This window comes from Serinus canaria, chromosome 2, assembly GCF_022539315.1.
Source record: "Serinus canaria isolate serCan28SL12 chromosome 2, serCan2020, whole genome shotgun sequence".
Taxonomy (NCBI): Eukaryota; Metazoa; Chordata; class Aves; order Passeriformes; family Fringillidae; genus Serinus; species Serinus canaria.
The window spans coordinates 767,014-787,076 of NC_066315.1; the positions used below are offsets into that span (position 1 = coordinate 767,014).

Sequence of the window (20,063 nt, forward strand, 5' to 3'; positions counted from 1 at the left end):
CTTTTTATAACCCTGAACAGATTGTGACAAGGCCAGGGTAAGGATTCCAGCAGTAAACAGCCTGTTCTCCACATCTTTTGGAAATTGCAGCCTCTGTTCCCTGGTTTCCTGCTTGTCAGACTTGACAGGAGTGTCTCAGAGGATGGCTCAGTCCTGCTACAAGCCAGGAAAATAAAATCACCCCGTGCCTCCCTCCCACCAGAGGATGGGTTGTTGTTTTTATGTTCTGACTCCAGGGTAAGCTCAGGATAAGCCTTTTCCCCCCTGAATTGGTTTAACCCCTTCCTACCCATCTGGCATTCCAGTTTTGCAGCACTGGGCTGAGCATCCTGGGCACATTAGAGGGTTGTGAAGGAAAGCCAGCAACATGTAGAGGTTGAACACCTGCTTTAATGCAAAATCCTTAGGAATTGTGTTTGTTCACCTGGAAAACCTGTTTTCATTGCAGCTGATCTGTATTGGCTCCTCTCTGATTCCTCCCTGCATTTCAATAATCATTTCTCTTCTGGTTTCACCTGTCAGTTCCATCCACAGCAATGCCAGCAGCAGTTGTCAGCAGTTCCCTCTCCTGAAAAACAACTCCTGCCCATTCCCTTCTCTCTGCTCCCAGAACTGCTTCATTTGGAATCCTACCAGTCTCAAATATCCCCCACATCAAGGTGACTTCCAGCAGGTAAAAGCTGCTGTCATTAATTATTTCAGCTAATTCAGCACCAATATTAAACCTCTGGCTGATGAGGGGTTGCAGCACCCATGACAAGAATTCCCAGGATCAGGGAGTGCTCCTCAAATTCTGCAACACCCAGAGGGGTCAGGATCTGAACTCCAGCAGCTTCCACATTTCTGAACCAGTGACAGCATGAATTTCATGTTATTTCATGTTGCTTAATAGAAAGTGAATAAAAAACAGGACAGGACACAGGGAATGGCTTCCCACTGCCAGAGGGCAGGGGTGGATGGGAGATTGGGAATTGTTCCCTGGGAGGGTGGAGAGGCCCTGGAATAGAATTCCCAGAGAAGTTGGGGCTGCCCCTGGATCCCTGGCAGTGCCCAAGGCCAGGGTGGACAGGGCTTGGAGCAGCCTGGGACAGTGGGAGGTGTCCCTGCCATGGCAGGGGTGGGATGGGATGGGCTTTAAGGTCCCTCCAAACGAAACCATTCAATATTATTATTATTATTATTATTAATTATTATTATTCAGGGGAACTGGGTAGAGACCTTCTCTGCTTGAGGGGCCATAACTCAGGCTCCATCTCCCACAGTCTCTGACATTCCAGGATGCACAACCCTGCCCCATCCCCCAGGGATTACAGGAGGAGAGGTTTGGGGTTTAATATTCATTAGTCCTGTGCTCATCAGGACATTTGCTCTCATTCATGGTTTAATTACGAGGCTGTTCTCAGAGCAGAGAACTGGGACCATTTCCTAGTTAAAGGGAATATTAGGAAAAGCTGCCAAACCTTAATCAAATTTGTTCATTAGGCTGCAAGATTTATTTAGGAGACTTTTCAGTTTGCTTGCTCCCCCAGGCAGAGCCAGAAGCCCCTGGAAGATGTTTGAAAGGCATTTGGTTGGAGCTGCTGTGCCCCGAGCTGGCTGCCCCGGCTCGGGCTGAGTCAGCAGCACCAGGGAAGCACTCCCGAGGGAAAGGGGCTTCAAGGAGACAGGGAAGGACATTCCCATCTGCCATCCTCCATGGATCCCTCCCAGGCACAGCCCTGCCAGCTGCAGCTTCTCTCCACACTGATGGCAGAGTGCTGGCAGTGCCTCCATCCTCGTCCCCTGTCCTGACCACTCCAGTTCCTAACGGTGGAAATCACAATTCTTGGGATGCCCCAACAGTTTCCTAGAGCAGCACTGCAAGAAATGATTCCTATCACTTTCCCTGTCATGATTCCTATCAAGAAATGATTCCTATCACTTTTCCTATCATGATTCCTATCAAGAAATCATTCCTATCACTGATGAAGCTCTAGCACAGGTGCCCAGAGCAGCGGTGGCTGCCCCTGGATCCCTGGCAGTGCCCAAGGCCAGGCTGGGGCTGGGAGCAGCCTGGGGCAGTGGGAGGTGTCCCTGCCATGGCAGGGGTGGGATGGGATGAGCTTCAAGGCCCCTTCCAACCCAACCATCCTGGATCCCTGTGGCTCAGCAGTCGAGCTGCAGGGACACCCTCAGGTGACATGGGGACACTGAGCAGTCACAGACTGGAGGAGCCCAAAGAGACTCCAAAGTCTCCATCCATGGGAAGGACACACCTGGATGGGCCTGGAACAAAGCTGCACAAAGCTCTGGGCTGGAGTTAAACCAGTCCAGCCTAAGAGACTCCTGTCCCAGCTGCAGGGGGGGGTGCCCACCATGCCCACAACTCCTCCAAGGGTTTCCTGAAGCCAAATCCTGATTATGGGAAACTATAAATAGAATTCCTAACCAGAAGGAGGAAAGAATCCATCCCACCCCCTGCTGGGAAAACCATCTCTGTGAACTGCAGTCTGCAAGCACCTGCCTGCCCAACAGCTTCTGAGCACAGGCAGCCATGGGCTACCAGGACAAGGCAGCCTGGGGGGGCTCAGGGGAGGTCATTTACCCCAGTCCCCCACTCCAGCTACACCTGACTGCTCAGGGGTGGTCAGTCTTACTCTGGGCATCTCCAGCAATGGTCATTCCACAGCTGGGAGCTTCTGCTCCTCTAGCTGATCACCCTCCTGGTAAAAAAAAAAAATTAAAAAAGCTAAAATCTCACAGTTCCCAAATTCCTGGCAGAAGCTGTTTTACAGCTTTGCTGAAATCTCTCAGCAGTCACCCAGCATGGCTTGCTTTCAGCTGCTGCTGTTATTTTCATGTGCTGACCCATATTCTTATCCTGGAAAACCAGAACTGTCTCCTCTTGTTCACAACCCCCCTGCCATTGATGACTTTTCAGACACAACCACAACCTCCTCCCTCCCCACATTCCCTCTTCCAGGCTGAGGAGTCTCATTTGGCCATTGCCTGTGCCAGCTCCCCAGGATGACTGATTGATTGATTGATTGATTGATTGATTGATTGATTGATTGATTGATCACAGCTCTCATTCCAGAGAGCCCCTGGAGGACCAGGTGTGCACTGAGACACTGGACTCAAAGGGAAGCACGTGGAATCACGTGGAATCACGGAATCCCAGGATGGTTTGGGATGGAGAGACCCTAAAGATCATCAACCCCTGCCATGGCAGGGACACCTCCCACTGTCCCAGGCTGCTCCCAGCCCTGCCCAGCCTGGCCTGGGACACTGCCAGGGATCCAGGGGCAGCCACAGCTGCTCTGGGCACCTCCCCACCCTCACAACCAGGATTTTTTTCCATTTATCTTCACCTGATGCTTCCCTCTTTCAAACATTAAGATTTCTGAATTGACAGAGTTTTTTCTTTTGTTCTCTCTCCTTCTGGATTCCCCCAGGTCCCTGTGCACACAGAAGCATCCTTATGGCACCTCCATCCTACAAATCCAGTGTGGAGTCCCAGCTGGTGTGAGGTGATGCTGAGCTGAGCCAGGAGGGAGCAAACACAAACCTTCAGCTTTGTGTAACAGCTCTCACAAAAGCTGCAACTCTGTGAAAAACCCAAACAGGCACGAAACCTGCAAAGCTTTGCTGTTTGTATTCTCTGAAGAAGTAAAATGAGGCAACAGCACTTACAGAAATGCACCCAGGAGGATCTTCTTGAAGTTAAACTGTGTTACTGCACTGTTTTATAAATCACAGAGCTCAGGAGCAATGCCTCCAGAGCTCAACACCACCCAGCAGCTTAGGAGAGAGCAAGCACCCCCCAAAATCCATCCTCAAGCCAAAAGGAAGACCCTGGTAGAAGCTGTCTTGGGCTCCTCTCAACAGGCCAGAGGTGTTCCTGTAGGCAAAGGCTGGATCTGGAACCCCATCCTGCTCCTTGTGTCCCATCCAGAGGCTGCTGGGCCCTGCCCAGGCTCCCCAGGGAATGGGAGCATTCCCAGCCCTGCCAGAGCCCCAGGAGATGCCCAGGGTGGGATTTTGGGGTGTCTGTGCAGGGCCAGGGGCTGGGTCAATGGAGGACCCTGTGGGTCCCTCCTGCCTCAGGATATTCCCCATGTTTCTATGATTCCTTTCTCCCTCTAATAAAGGAGATTTCCATGGATGTTTGAGGCTGTATTCCCCAGATGCTGTCCCTCCCAGCTGTCCCTCTGGCTCTGGGTGGCAGTCCCTGTGTCACCTGCCCTGCCTGCAGCTGCAGCCCAACGTGAACCAGGCCAGGCATCATCCCCAGATCCCCAACGTGAACCAGGCCAGGCATCATCCCCAGATCCCCAGCCAGGGATATTTAGCAGGCTAAGCTCAACTAAAACATCATTCAGTGAAACAGCTCCATAATTCTCATCGGGATTAGAGTCATCAGCTGAAAATCCATTAAGAGAAATAGATTAAGCAATAAGGCAATGACCATCCTTGTCTTTACTCTCCCTCTTGAACGTAAACAAGCCCTGGAACAAAACCTGCTCCTGTGGAATCACAGAGAGGCACCAGCTCCCTCCTCATCCCTCAGCTCCCTCCCCATCCCTCAGCTCCCTCCTCATCCATCAGCACCCCAAAGGAGCAGCTACATCCCAAAAACCACCCTCAAATAAAGCATTTTTGTCTAAGGCTCTTACAGAGAAGTATCTACAAATACAGCAAATCTTGGTTTGGGTAGAAATACAACCCTGAGTTGCTCCCTCCTCTCCAGAAAAGGCAGAATCAACATCTCCTGCTTGACCCAAATGCAGAGGGCACAGATTTTTTTTTTTTTGGCAACAAATGCAATTCAGTCAACATGGACACTTTCCCTGGTTATCACAAACTGAGAATAAATCAGATGTCCTCTTTGCCTGCATTTGTAACCCTAAGGCTCCAGGATTGTTAAGACTCTGTTTTTACTCCAGCAAGTGCCTCCCACATTCACCCAACAGGGCACGACCTGGAATGATGAGGCTGCTCTGAGTAACACCTCCCATCACAGGGACCCCCCAGCAGAACCCCTGACCTGCAGCTGCCTTAGGCAGGACATCCAGGGAGGAGCAGGCAAGAAACAGGGCCCAAATTCCAGTTTCAGGCTGGCCCTAAAGCTGCTCTGAATGTTGGTGAAACCCCAGAGAATCTCCAGGTGCCCACCTGAGCTTGGGCAGTGCTTGGGCCAGGGGACATCCAGGGTATTGTCATGGAATTCAGAGATTCCCAGACTGGTTTGGGTTGGAGGGACCTTAAAGCTTCAGTGCCACCCCTGCCATGGCAGGGACACCTCCCACTGTCCCAGGTGCTCCAGCCTGGCCTTGGACACTTCAGGGATCCAGGGGCAGCCCCAGCTGCTCTGGGAATTCCATCCCAGCCAGGAATTCCCAATTCCCAATCTCCCATCCATCCCTGCCCTCTGGCACTGGGAGCCATTCCCTGGGTCCTGTCCCTCCAGAGCTCTGCCCAAAGGCCCTGTTCAGCTTTTCAGTGTCTGAAGGCATAAAACTGCCCCACACTGTCCAAAATGTGAACTAAAGACAATCCTGTCTTGGAGTACTCAAGCACAAAGGTGTCACTAATGATCCAATGAATTCCAGGGAGGTTCCCCCAATCCCAACCAGGCACAGAGCAGCTGCCCTCACTTCTGTCTTTCCTCCCCTGTGGCAAACTCCATTTCCTGTACCCCACAGCACCACTGCAGTGGTGGCTCTTCACAGGCTTTTTTCCTGGGCTGACATTCCCAATCCCAGCACTAACTTCAATCAGTGCAAACCCCAGGCCAGGGCTCTCCCACCCTCACTGCTGCTGGGAGTCCTGGATTCTGCACTCCTCTAAAACACAGTGTTCTGCTGAAAAAAAATAATCCTCCAGGAGACTGGAAGTCAGGCTGGACTTCATGGAGTATAAAAACCAGAGCTGAAAGCCAGGATGGTGTTGGATGTGACAGACCCAACCTGCAATTCCTGGTGTTCCAGAGCAGAAACATTTCAGGGAGAGGCCAAGGAAGTGAGAGAAGGCAGAAGGTGAAGGCAGTGCTGAAGGACATCACTCCTGGCAGTGACACTGCTGGAGGTGACACTGGCTACAAATAAATGCCAATAAATCACACAACACTCAGGTGTCAAACCTGTCCTCAGTGCTGGGAACAACAGGGCCACTTGGCCAGGGAGATTTGCTTCCTGAGGGAGCTGGGCAGGTCCTGGGGCTCAGCTCTGATCAGGACTAATCTGCAGCCAGGATCTCCTGGCTGAAAATACCCGCCCTGGGCACGCGAGGGCTGGGACTGAGAGCATCTTTGGGGCAGTTTTTAAAAGGAAATGAAATTAAAATTAAACTACATGTGCCATCACCAGGTGGGCTTTAAGGTCCCTTCCAATCAAACCACCCTGGGATTCTGTGATCACACCAACACCCACCTGTCTGCAAGGAAGAAAAGAAAGTTTTATGTACAATTCTACTAATTCCTTCTATTAAAAGAACACAAGAGGAGCAGATATTTAGCAAAAAATCCCACAACCCTGGGTGGGCAGGACCAAGGAAGTCTGCTTTAAGTGGAGATACCATACAAATGATTGGGATCAGGCTGCACAATTCTTTAAAGTATTTTTAGGCTGATAAAAGGTGCAAGTGACAGAATTTGTTACCCCAGGTGTGAGCACTGTGCTCAGGGTGAACAGACAGAGCAGGCAGAAAAAGAGAGGGGTTAACAAAAAGCAGGAAAAACCTCTTTGTGTCAGATCAAATGGATGCCCTGAGCACTCTGCCTGGTGAGTGGATGCAGAGCTGCAAGGTGAGAGCTGAGATCAGGCAGGGAGGCTGATCAGGATTCAGGATAGGAACTGAGTGTGAATGAAAAGCACAGGAAGGATTTAGCACCACCTTCCAGCCAGCACTGCCTCCTGGGGGAGGTATTTTTACTATAACCATCTCTCTGCTGATTACCAGGGGAGAGGCAAAAATCCTCAGCACAGAAAGTTGGAAAGCTTTTCAGGAACATCTGAGGAATTTCTGTCTGGTTTCTCTTGCATTCTGAAAATCCTCTAAACTGCACATACAGAAAACATTTTATTGCATTTACTGCTTTATTTGCACCCAGGAGAGGATAAACCCAGAGATTAAAAGAGTAAAAACTACAAAGAGTAGAAAATAACTTTTCAAATTCAGCGATACTGATGCCTGTGAGAGCTCTGCCAGCTCAGTTATCTCTGTATCAGCTCACCCAGACCTGTGATTGCAAGGACAACAAACAAGCTTTCATAACAAAGACTGCAAGTGCAAAATTTTAAACCAAATGCTAAAAAACCTTTGGCAATCTGAATGAACCATCTGCAAAACACAACCCAGCCAGAACACTGGGAGCACTCCCATCTCAGTGACCTTTCCATCACTGATGCTCAGCCCCTCTGGGGAAAGCATGTCAATCCACTTCAGATGAGGTTTTAAATGTTCTGTCTGATTTAAAGATCCCACAGAGCTGTGCTTCCAAACAGCTGCCCCTTGAGTTGGACAGAATTCACCAGCCAAGCCAAACTGGGGGTCCCAGTTGCCCAAAATATGAACCTTGTGGCTGATTTGTCTTGTAGTTAAACCTTGGTGTCAGGGCAGGTGTCAGCAAATCCCATCACCTCAAAGAAACTGGGACATGGAAAGTGACAGCAAACACCATCACCCCCAATAAACTGGGATGTGAAAAGTGTCAGCAAACCCCTCAAACTGTGACATGAAAGGTGTCATCAAACCCCAAAAACCTGGCACATGAAAGACATCGGCAAATCCCCAAAAATCTGTGACACGAAAGGTGATGGCAAGCCCTTCACCCCAAGAACTCTGACATGCAAGCTGTGCACAAATACATCATTTTGGGGTTTTTTGCTGCTCCACATTTGCTGTCAACACCTCTTTACTCCTGCCATGTTTCAGTTCCCAAGACAACTGATGACCCTCTCGTGTTTAGGTACAAAATCAAGCCCAGGTGACCACAGAACATGAGCCCAAGGGAACATCCCCAGGTGTCCTGTCCAACCTTGGCTGGAGCCAGGACCACCCTGGGACCACCACAGGGCAGCCAGTGGCTCCCACCTGCCTGCCAGGAGCTGACAGCTCTGCTCAGGCTCCAAGGAGCCAGGACTACCTGAGCTCATTAAAATCTGTCCCTGGAGCCAACTGTGAGGAACCAGGGAACACTGAGAGGATGGAAGGGGAAGAATCTCCCCATCCTCAACACCCCATCCCTGGAAGTGTCCCAGGCTAGGCTGGATGAGGCTTGGAGAAACCTGGGATAGGGGAAGGTGTCCCTGCCCATGGCAAGGGTGGCATGGATGGGCTTTGAGGTCCCTCCAACCCAGTCCATCCTGGGATCCTGTGGTTCAGTGAAAAGGTGAGACACATTGGCACACCACAGAGGGGAGTTTGTACTGCCCAAACCTTGTTCCACAGCTCCCCAAACATGAGATTGGGATCTGAAGCATCTGGAGAGATAACTGGAGAAAGCAGAACTCTCATTAGGCCCAGCAGTGGTGAGTGACCAATGGCTGGAGGGCCACGACCAGAGCCCTGCACGGGCAGTGAGAGTGACCATGGGGTGTCACTCACACACCACAAACCCAGAGGAGAGCAAACCCAGGGCTGTGTGAGTGAGCACAGCCCCTCGGGGACTGCCCTGCCCCGCTCAGAGAGCTCAGCTCACCCCAAGAGTTTTGGGGCTCTACCTGAGGAGCTCACTCCCCTGCACACCTGAGTTTTACCCTCTCCTCCCTCGACAACATGACACTTTCCATTTCACATCAGCCCTCCCAGGGGCTGACAAACCAGCTGGCTACAAAAGGACGCAAAAATTCTCTTACAAATCTTTTGTCTTTATCCCCTGACACATTTTCTCTCCTCTCGTTAATGCGGGCGACAGACAAAGCACAAACACCGTGGTCGCATCCAAAATCTGGGAAACAAGCAGGTTTATTGCTGGCTGGGGCTGGCAGGGGGGACACAGAGATGTTGTTCCAGGCGGGAGAACAAAGATTAACTACTCTTCTCACAGATTTTAAATCCGGGAAGAGTGACCTCATACACCACAGCACCATTGAAACAACAAACCCCACAGAATACAACAAGCTGCTATTGACCCTTGGAATGGGAACGGCTCCATTCGAACAGGGGGTTTGGGAAAGAGTTTCCAGAAAGTGACAGGGAAATTCCACTTTGAATTTCAGCACCGGGAAGAGCTTAACTCCATAAATCATTGCACCCATCGCTCTTGTGCTCCCCTCAAACTGAGTGCCAGAAGCTTACGGGAAAAGCACAATCTGCAGATTTTTTTGGCAGGAGCTGAAAGGGTTTAACTTTGCTATCACCCTGCTCTCACAATACAGCTCGTGATCTGGGGTACCTCTGCTCGGGGGAGGTGTGGCAGGAGGGGACCCGGGGGAGACTGGCGGGGACCCCCGTGGATGCCACGGATCTGAAAATCCATCGCTCAAGTTTAGGATCCCGACAAGCCATTAACAGCTGCTGCCACACCAGACGCTGAGCAACCAGCCAGGCAATTAATTTCCCCCTTTCCCCTTCATTTCTATCTGTACAGACCCATCCTTTGTTCTGACTGCCGAGCACGGCGGTGCCGGGCTCCCAGGTGCGCTCTAAAGTCACTCGGCACTTCCCAGCTCCTGTCCGCTCCCTGCCCGGAGAGGTAAAAATTAGTAACATACCATCACGTGGTAAATCTCCTTGCTTGGGAGACGGAGAGCTCTGCACATTGCTGACCTCGATTTCTTTCCTCTCCAGAGGAGCCGTTTTGCCGGGCTCCGGCTCGGAGCCTTTGCCTTGGGGAGCGTCGAGCCCCGGCGCTCCATCGCCGCCGTTCCTCTTGTCCCTCTTGCCCGCCGCCTCCTGCCGCTCTTTGTCCTGGCTGCCGAGCTCGGGGATCTGCTCCAGCTTGCTGTGGAACACGCTCGGGCTGCCCAGCTCTTTCTTGAGCGAGTTGCTGCCGTTCCACTCCTCTCGCTTCTTGGCGGCCGGCTCCTCCCGCGCCGGGGCCGGGGGCTGCGCGCCGGGGCCGGGGCTCGGCGGGGCCGCGGGGCCGCCCAGGGCCGCCTGCTCCTCCGCCACCGTCAGCGACCGCTTCATCGGGGAGCTCGGCTTGCCGGCCGTGGGGCTGCGGCTCTGGGTCAGGCTGCTATTAGGAGAGAGCAGCCCAGTGGCGACGTCTTCTCTAAGCACCGGCTCAGGGTATTTATCGGCCAGGTTAAGGGTTAGGGGCACCGACAAGTGAGAGCACTCTGACATCGCACGCCTCATCGCCTTCCTCTGGTGGGCAGCCCTGGCCAGCAAACTGCCCTCAGAGCCCAGCTGCTCCTCCATCTCCTCCTCCATCTCGGGGCTCTCGCTCAGGTCACTGCTTTTGGACTCCTCCTGGGCCAGCTCCACGGTGGTGGTCGGAGGGGCCGCTTTGGCTGCGGGAGCGGGGGAAGAGAGCCCGCTCTGCCCGTAGCTGTCGTTAAGCACCCCCAGGACACAATAGCCGGGGGCTCCATCTTTTTTCACGGCCGCTTCTTTAGACCCCGAGTCGTTCGGCAGGATAGGCTGGAAATTGGGGTTCCAGACGCTGATTTCCTGCTCCTTCATGTATTTGCCGGCATCGCTCTCCGGCACGGAGAGATGGGGCAGCTTCGGCTCCGGCTGGCACTTGGTCTCCATCCCAGCCTTACCCACGGCTTTCTCCTGGTCGGTGATGGCTTCATTTTTACCCAGCCCAGGAGCGGCTTTTTCGGCTGCCGCCTGTCCCACGCGGAAATCGGTGGCTTTAGGGTTCCCGAAGTTGCCTTCAGCAGAAGGAAAGGTTTCCGAAATCAGGGACCAGCTCTCAAGGTGACCCGCAGCCGCCTGGTATTTCTTGCCCGGCACCTCAAATTCTCTTTTGTCTTTCTGAGCTATTTTTAGCTCTTTGTCTAGTTTTCCCTCGAAGAAGCAGAGCTTGTCCTCATCCGTGAAACCGGCGTTCTTAACGAGCCCGTCCTTAATCGGTCCCCCCGAGTTCACGTTCAAGCCAATCTCGTTAAGCTTCCCCTCGGTCCTCTGCCACTCGAATTCGGTTTTGCCGAAGTCTTTCGGGGACTCCATGCGGTGGAAGGCGGCCGGGAAGCTCTCGGGGCTCTTGCCCTTGCCCAGCGGGCTGTACTCGGGCTGTTGGTTGGAGAGGGACATCGCGGCGGCTCCGCGGCTCCGCTGCAGCGCTCGGCGCGCCGGGCTCGCTGCCGTGACGACACGGCGTGCCCCCGGTATTCGTGACAAACCCCGTCCTCCCCACCCCCTGCGCCGTCGCCTTCACTTACTGCAGGCAGCCACTAGTTCAAAAGAAACCGGCAGGTTGTATCCTTTTGTGGAGAATCCTCAGGAATTCACTTGGGGAAGGCGAGCGCCCGGCCCTGGGCTGAGGCAGCCGTGGCTTTATCGGCTCAGGGGAAGGGTTTTTCTGTCAGCAGCCTTTGGGGGGTCCCCACACGTTTGGGGGGATTTCGGCCTCTCCTTTTGCTCTGCCAGGCTCTGCTGTGATCGATGCCTTGATCGGTATCAGTTCCTGCTGATGAGCCATTCCCAGAACACGCAGGACCCAAGGTCAGCGATTCCCCCGCAAACCAAACCAAGGCACGGCCCCCCCAGCCCAGCCCCAACAGCACAGTGCAGAATGAGCCCTTTCAGCACAAGGGCTTTGTTTTCTGTGAATTTTAATATATTCTTCTGGAGTCAACAGTGATCACAAGTCCTGCTGTAATGAACATTTCACAATTCACAAACCGGATCGCTCCCGTAAGCAAGAGGACAAAGCTGAAAAGGATGGGATGGGATGTGTTTGGAAAGGTCCTGGAGTCTCAAATGCAGCAAGATTCATTTTCATCATATTTTTTTGAACATGAACATATTTGACAATATTTTTAGCTGATTTAAAGATGCCACATATCTGTGTTTTGCAGCAGCTGCCTCTTTGGGTCCACAGAACCTGCCAGACAAACCAGACATGTGCCCCAGTTGACAAAAATACAAACTTCATTGCTTGTTGTCCTGGTTGCAGGTGGATTTTTTCTGTCACCCTTCATCCACACCGGCACTGCACACTTTGTGTTGATCCATCCCAACCCAGCCTCAAGACCTCTGAAGTGCCCTCCTCAGCCACCTCTGTCCCAGCACCCCACAGGGCTCCTTCAGCTGGGAGTCGTGACTTGGACACTGCTCCCCTGGTTAAACTGGGCTGCAGGTTGCTCAGAGGCTGCATTAGCACCAAACTGCAGATTCAGCTTTTATTCTTAAGTGTCTGGTGCAGCTTAATCCTTGACTGAGGCAGATTTTGCTCTCTGAACCAGGGTCACAGCACATGAGCCATCCCGGGTATCACCACACTCCACTCTGGAGAAAATGTCCTCAGAGCTCATGGAAAGGCCTCCCCTGCTTGAGTTGAACTGAAAGAAATGTATTTTTATACCCAGAGCCTGCAAGTTCCACTACGCCCCCTGAATTGAACCTGCTGTGAGAAATGCTACAATCCACACATTTATCTGCTTGTATTTAAGCTTGGGATTTAAGGCAGTGCTATATTTAAAAACAATGACTAAGGAACTGTAAGTTATATGAATCTTTCCTGACAGCCTCTAATTAACCAGAATAGTTCCACCCACAACCTTCACTTCTCAAAGAGCCTCAACAATTTTTCTCTGCTTTAAAATATTCCGAGGTGTCTTGCTGTGGGAAACGGGCTCTGAGCTCACGGCTCGTGCTCCCCTCCTCCCTGATGTAGGACTAATGTTTGCAAGCACTTGCTCACTCTGAAAGTACTGACTGTGCTCCCCAATCTGGCAGGCCCTGAGTTCCTCTAATCTGTGTAATTACTGTTATTCCTCCATTGCTCACTCAATCCAAACCAAGATTTTTTTTACAGGAAGTCTCAATCCACCAGAGATCCCTTAAAGCGCTTCCCCAGGAGTGAGGGCAGCCCTGTAAAACTCTCTGAAACCACCTAGGAGCTTTTCATTTGATTTTTTTTTTTTAAGCAAATATCTACCCTTCTAACAGAGGAGAAAACCCCCTTTGATTTTGGGGCTGGTACTTCAGAGCCTGGGATCATGGAAGGGATTTGCATCACAGGCAAGAAAAGCCTGGCTCCATGTCAGTGCACAGCCAGTAACAGCCTCTGCTGCTGCCTTATTAAATAATATTTTCTAATGCAGGAAATGAACCACAGTCAATACCTGGGATGCTCAGAAGCAGGAGAATGCTTAGCTATGAAAAATCTCCAAAGTCAGCCAGTATTTAATCTCTCAGGACATTAATGGAGGTAATGCAGAGTTCATAGACTGAGAGCTTCCCAACAGCCTCCTCCTGCCCACAGCATGCTGCTCCCAGAGCCCTGCCCAGCTCCAGTGCCCTGGCCTCTATCTTCTACCCAACCCCTTTCTTTTAATTTCTGTTTATGAATATTCTGCCTATGAATATTCTGTGCTTGAACATGTGCCACAGTGGTTGTGCAAGGCCAGGAATGGCCACTTGCTGTGACCAGCAGCTCCCCCACCAGAGCTTTGCTCCTACTTGTCCTTTATATTCCCATAAACCTTAAATTCTCTGAAGAATTAAAAGGCAAACTGGTCACTGAAGATGAGCCAGAAAGGGTGGAAGGAAGTTCAGAATACAGAGCTGGGCAGATTTTGGGAGCAGACCCAAGTAAGGGAGGGTCTCACTGGAGCAGAGCTGGGTTGGAAGGGAGAGTCAGATACCCTCAAAGGAGCTCCACCACTGCTTTTACCCTCAGTTCAACATGGAGGAACATTTCCTACTCTTCAAGTACCAAATCTGGGGTTTCTCTCTCCTCTGGGCTCTCCAGCACCTTTCATGCCAGGAGCAGTGACACCATGACAAGATCCTGTAGATCAGGGCCTCAGTCCAGCTCTGCACGTGGAGCTTCCTCACTGCCTGAGGGTGCCAGTCCCTCCAGAGGTGAGAGAGCCTGCTCTCGAGGAGGAAGGCTCTGTTCTGCCTGCTCTCGAGGAGGAAGGCTCTGTTCTGCCTGTTCACAGGGATGGAAGGCTCTGTTCTGCCTGTTCACAGGGAGGAAGGCTCTGTTCTGCCTGTTCACAGGGAGGAAGGGCTTCTGTTCTGCCTGATCACAGGGATGGAAGGCTCTGTTCTGCCTGTTCACAGGGATGGAAGGCTCTGTTCTGCCTGTTCACAGGGGATGGAAGGCTCTGTTCTGCCTGCTCTCGAGGAGGAAGGCTCTGTTCTGCCTGTTCACAGGGAGGAAGGCTCTGTTCTGCCTGTTCACAGGGATGGAAGGGCTCTGTTCTGCCTGTTCACAGGGAGGAAGGCTCTGTTCTGCCTGTTCACAGGGGAGTGGAAGGCTTTTTTTTCTATTTCTTGGCCTGTGCACAGGAGGAAGGCTCTGTTCTGCCTGTTCACAGGGAGGAAGGCTCTGTTCTGCCTGTTCACAGGGATGGAAGGCTCTGTTCTGCCTGTTCACAGGGATGGAAGGCTCTGTTCTGCCTGTTCACAAGGGAGGAAGGCTGCTGTCTGGGTCCTTTTCACAGGGAGGCAGGCTCTGTTCTGCCTGTTCATCAGTGAGGAAGGCTCTGTTCTGCCTGTTCACAGGGAGGAAGGCTCTGTTCTGCCTGTTCACAGGGAGGAAGGCTCTGTTCTGCCTGTTCACAGGGAGGAAGGCTCTGTTCTGCCTGTTCACAGGGATGGAAGGCTCTATTTTGCCTCTTCACATCCTTTTATTAAACCCTGTCCTTGCTTGCAGGTAGAGCTGACAGGACCAGCCTGAGATGGTGAGCACGCCCAGCCCAGTCTCAGTCCCAGCACCAACCACCTCTGCAGGCACTCAGATCTGCTGGGATGCTTTCACTGATCCTTTTCCAAGGGCAGCCATCCCAAGGGATGCCTGAGCCCTCCCAGGGCTGCTCCAGGTGGAGCTGGGCTGTGCCAGTCCCCAGAGCAGGCGGAGATCACTACATCCCACGTCAGCTCTGGTACCCAATCTGCAGCCTCCCAGCCTCAGCAGATGAATCAGCCTAGTGCTTCTATTTTTGCTTCACTCCCGAAGCTATTACTTATCCCTGCTAATGCTCTGGGTTTTTTTTGCTTTAATCTAACACAATCGTTTCTGTTCAGCCTCTTGCACTGGTTTCTAAGGCAACATCACTTTCCAGGATGATGAGCTCCTCGGTGCCAGCGTGGTTGGTGTGGTCTCTAATTAAGAGTTATTAGCAAGAACAGCAATCAGAGCGAGCAGAGCCACGAGGACATGCTCTGTGTGCCCAGGAACCTGGGATTTACACACCCTGCCCCCTGTGCTCACACACACACACACACACACACACATGGGGTTGTGGAACCAGCCCTGCTCAACTCATGCCTCACTTCTTCCCACAGGCTGCAAGAAGCCAGGCTGAAGGATAAAACTGGAATATTTGGGATTCTGACTATCAAAACCTTGCACTATAAGGTCAACATTGCAAAGGTGTGGAGTTGTACAAACCTTAAAGACAACCTCATGTTTTATAGGACGGGTCATTTACAGATCAAATCCTGCTTTAGAATTTACATCAAAAACCAGAGATCAGCCAAACCCAGCAATCAAACACACTCAGAGTGTTTCCAACTCAGTATTTGTTCATTGTGGGGATATTTCATAGTGGAAACCGAGCACAGGCAACACAAAGTTCACCAAATGATGCACAAGCCACAGACTGGCAACATCAGCCAGGGAAAGAGGTCTGGAATTCAGATTTCCCAGAAAGTTACACAGCACCACTAAGGAAATGTGGTCAGCAGCCTCAGCCTGGCAGACTCTGCAGCCAGAAGCGGATTTGTTTCGCTCCCAGCTTTTCTTGAAAATCTGAGAGTCAAGGATGAGCAGGAACATAAAATAAAGGAAGGAAATCAACCTCAGGAAGGCTGACCAAGGACCAGCTCCAAGGGAGAGCTGGGCACGGCTGCATCCGCTGGAGAGGAACCAGAACTGCTGCAGCAGGGTGGGAAAGGAGCTGGGGGAAACCAGGGGCATCTGCAGTGGGATCAGCAGCTCTGGGCAACCTCGAGAGAGCACAGAGCTGTGGGGTGGGGCAGGACAGGGAGGGGGGATTCAGGTGGGATATTGCCCAGGAATTCCTGCCTGGAAGGGTGGGGAGGGTGCCCAGAGCAGCTGTGGCTGCCCCTGGATCCCTGGCAGTGCCCAAGGCCAGGCTGGACAGGGCTGGGAGCAGCCTGGGATAGTGAGAGGTGTCCCTGCCATGGAAGGGGTGGCACTGGATGAGGTCTGAGCTTCCTTCCAACACAAACCATTCAGGGATTCTGTGATCCTGTTGGATCAGAGGCCCCTGAGCACCCAGCACTGCAGAGCTGCACCTCTGGAAAAACATCCTGTAAGCTCAGCTCAGTTTTTAACCAGGGACAGAAGCAACACCTCCCCAAAGCCTTCTGTTCCAGCTGAACCAGTCACAGCAGGGCCAAAGGCAGGAGAGCAGCCCAGGGCCAAGGGGCTCAAAGCCGTGTGACACTGCCAGAACTGCCTGGTGACACCACGTGGGTGTCCCTCACACACCCCCTGGGATAACTAACAGGCCTTTAATTAATGCACAGCCTGCAATATGATGACTCTGAGCATTTCTAAAGCATTATTAGAGCACCTCTGTCATTACCAGCTCCTGCACACAACTGCATGGGTGCTGATGATCTCAGGATGACTGGCTGCACTTCCACATCCTTCAGCCCCTGCCCTGATTAACACAGCGTTAATCAGCTGATGAATTCCTGTCAGACAAACCCAATTACAGTTTGGGGTCCCACAGGAGAGCTACAAACAGGGTATGACTGAAAGGTTACTGTGCAAATGCTAGACCCACTTAAAATAATGGAAACCAGGCAGGAAAAGAAAATATTTACAGCAAGAGCTTCACTGTGGCTGCAAAAGCAAAGCAAATCCTGTCATTAGACAGGGATGGGCATTTCTTGCTTTTAAATGGATTTGATTTGCACACAAACTGTTGAGAAATCTGCCCTGCATCTGACAGGGTGACTGTGGCAATGGGCAGCACGACAGCCTGGCACGGGCTGGGGACAGGAGGCAGCCACAGGGATGGGGACGGATGGGAGGAAAGAGGGATCCAGGCATGAGATGAGCACTCCAGCAGCCCCCAGCCCCCATTCAGGAATTCAGGAGCAGACTGTCAGCACCACAGGGTGGTTGTGCAATGAGCACTCGGCTGCAGAGCTGGCCCTGGGCTGAACAGCTTATGCAAATCAAAATCTCTAAGAGGATACAGCCCCCAAACACTGAAACAAATTAATTTCTTTTTCTAAAATCGACTATTCTTCAAGGACAGATTGAAAAAAAAAAATCTTCTGCCAGTCTCTCTTTGAAATAGAGCTTGAGGAGCAGAGGGAAGGGGGATGTCAGCAGCAGATCAGAATCCAACAGCCCAACCCTGGCCCAGTAAAAACTTTCCATCATTCTCCCCTTAACCACTCCCCAGCACCCAGCACCTCCTTGGAAGTTCAGAACTGAGGACCCTGACTGTCACCTCCAATTCCCAAATTGAGTTTTAATTCACACAAGAGGCACCACAAAGGTTCAGCCACATTGTAAAGGCTGATAATGCCCGTGGTGTTTCTGTTATCAGCTCCTGACATTAAAAGGTATAAAATAATTTTCCAGGAGGCTCTGGGGCAGTTTTTCCAATGGCAACGACAACAATGAGAAGCTGAAATAAACCCAAAAGAGGGATAAGGGATTAAATTTAAGAACTGCACAATCAGCCTTACAGCCAATGCTCCTTAAGCTGCACAGTCAAAAATAGAAAAAAAATAAAATTACACAAGTGTGCAAGGCCTAATTTACAGGAGATGGATCCAACTCCTGTCAGAGAGAGGGATCTGCAGCATCACAGTTGCCATGACTCCCGAGGGAGCTGCACCAACCCTGGCACTGATTTTAGCAGCACAGAAAGGAGCTGATGTTTTCAGGGAAGCATCCTGTTATCCTGGAACACACAGTGTAGGACATGGGAGCCTGGCTAGAGAGATTCATCACTGAACTTCAACAGGAGGTCCTCCAAAATGCTTAAAATGGGGGTAAATCACTGCCTGCCCACCAGGGGAAAGAAAGATGGAAAGGGACTGGGGACAAGGGATGGAGGGACAGGACCCAGGGAATGGCTCCCACTGCCAGAGGGCAGGGATGGATGGGAGAGTGGGAATTGGGAATTCCTGGCTGGGAGGGTGGGGAGGGGCTGGGATGGAATTCCCAGAGCAGCTGGGGCTGCCCTTGGATCCCTGGCAGTGCCCAAGGCCAGGCTGGGCAGGGCTTGGAGCAGCCTTGGACAGTGGGAGGTGTCCCTGCCATGGCAGGAGTGGCACTGGGTGCTCTTTAAGGTCCCTCCCAACCCAGACCATTCCAGGATCCTGTGAGGATATCAGGTGTGGAGCAGGAACCTCCCAGTCCTGCCTGACAGTCACAGGTGAGATGTTGGCCAAGGTGTGGCAATAGCTAAAGGCAAACCCCCTGAGCACCCCATTGTTACAGACCAGGAGCACAAACTGGCACGTGGAGGGGACACAGGGTCCCTGTGACACCTGGACTTCACAGAGATCTCCTGGATCCCTGCAGCCCTCCCAGGGGAGTGCTGCCAAAACCAGCCCTGGAAACGGTCAAAAACGTGTGGATGTGGCAGGGGGAATGTGGGTCAGGGATGGCCCTGGCAGTGCTGGGGTTAAAGGCTGGGCTTTCCAACCTGAACAATTCCCTGATCTCTGTCATGAACAAGCACAGTCACCTGGCCAGGGATGTCAGCCTCTCTCCCCTCGCTGAGTGCTGGGCTCAGCTCGGTGCCACTGGGGTGTGATTTCCCCCTCCAGGCACTTCCACTCCACTTGTGCCAACTGAAGGACCCAGCCAGGCCCTGGGGGTGTTTGCAGCTCTGGAACAGCTGGTGCAGGAAGGGCCAGCACAGATGGAAATGGAGACAAAAGCCTCAGTCATGGATCTGGATTTGTGGGCAGGGGCTGCCCAGGGAGGTCTGGAGTGCCCATCCCTGGAACTCCTGGAGGTGGCACTCAGGGCTCTGGGCTGGGGACAAGGCTGGGATTGGGCACAGGACTCCACCCATAACGATCCTGGGCCTCTGGGATGGCAAAGCACCTTCAGCTGCTGTGGGAACACAGCACCAGCAGCTCCAAAAGAAGCTCAGCCCTGGAAGTTCCTGAGCTGAGGGGACCCACAGGGATCATTGATCCAACTCCTGCTCTGCACAGACACCCCAAAATCCCACCCTGTGCATCCCTGAGAGCGCTGTCCAAACCCTCCTGGAGCTCTGGCAGGGTTGGGAAGGTGCCCACTCTCTGAGGAGCCTGGGCAGTGCCCAGCACCCTCTGGGGGAATTCAGAGCTGGGCATTCTGAGCTCCTCCTAAAAACCCCAACAAACCAACTGCTGACTCTGCAAAGCGTTGGAAGGAGGAAAGCAATGGAAGGTTATCAAAGCCCTGAGTAAACTGACATCAGAACAACTTCCAGGTGCAAAGTTTGTGCCAACTTACTCACAGGCTGCAGTGCTACTCTGAGCCAGGACTCCTCCAGTCCCTGCAGCGTTACCTGTGCAAGATATTCAGGAGGAGCTTTTCCTTCCAAAACTCCTGGCAGACAATGGAAAGGCTTGGAAGAAATGTTGGTTTTGTAAAAGATGCTGCCTTCAGCTTTCCCTTTGTTTTGTTGCATCATGCACCAAAGAGCATCACTTCTGCAGGCACAAGTTCATGCAGAGAACACCACTTCCACTAAAATAGAACTACTTCAGGTTATGCAACACTCATTAAAATTACAAAACCTCTCAAAAACCTGAGCAGCATGTTAAGGCACTCTGGAGCTCGGGGTCTGGTGAGTTAGTGGCTGCATCATGCAAACTGGCAGCAAGAAACTCTGCAGGAACAGCAGCAAACTTCCATGCCTGATGACAAGGCACAAATGGAGAGCACCTGAGGGCAGGGATACACTCCCCACCCACCTCGGCAGAGCAGGCTCACAGAGGTAACAACTCTTTCT

The 20,063-nt window shown here is 52.2% G+C and overlaps 1 protein-coding gene across 10 annotated transcripts in view; it reads right to left on the minus strand.

Annotated features, from left to right (window-relative positions):
* The window catches only part of MAP4 (microtubule associated protein 4), a 147,376-nt gene that overhangs the window by 26,283 nt on the left and 101,030 nt on the right, over positions 1-20,063 (minus strand). The gene's annotated exons all lie outside the window — the stretch shown is intronic.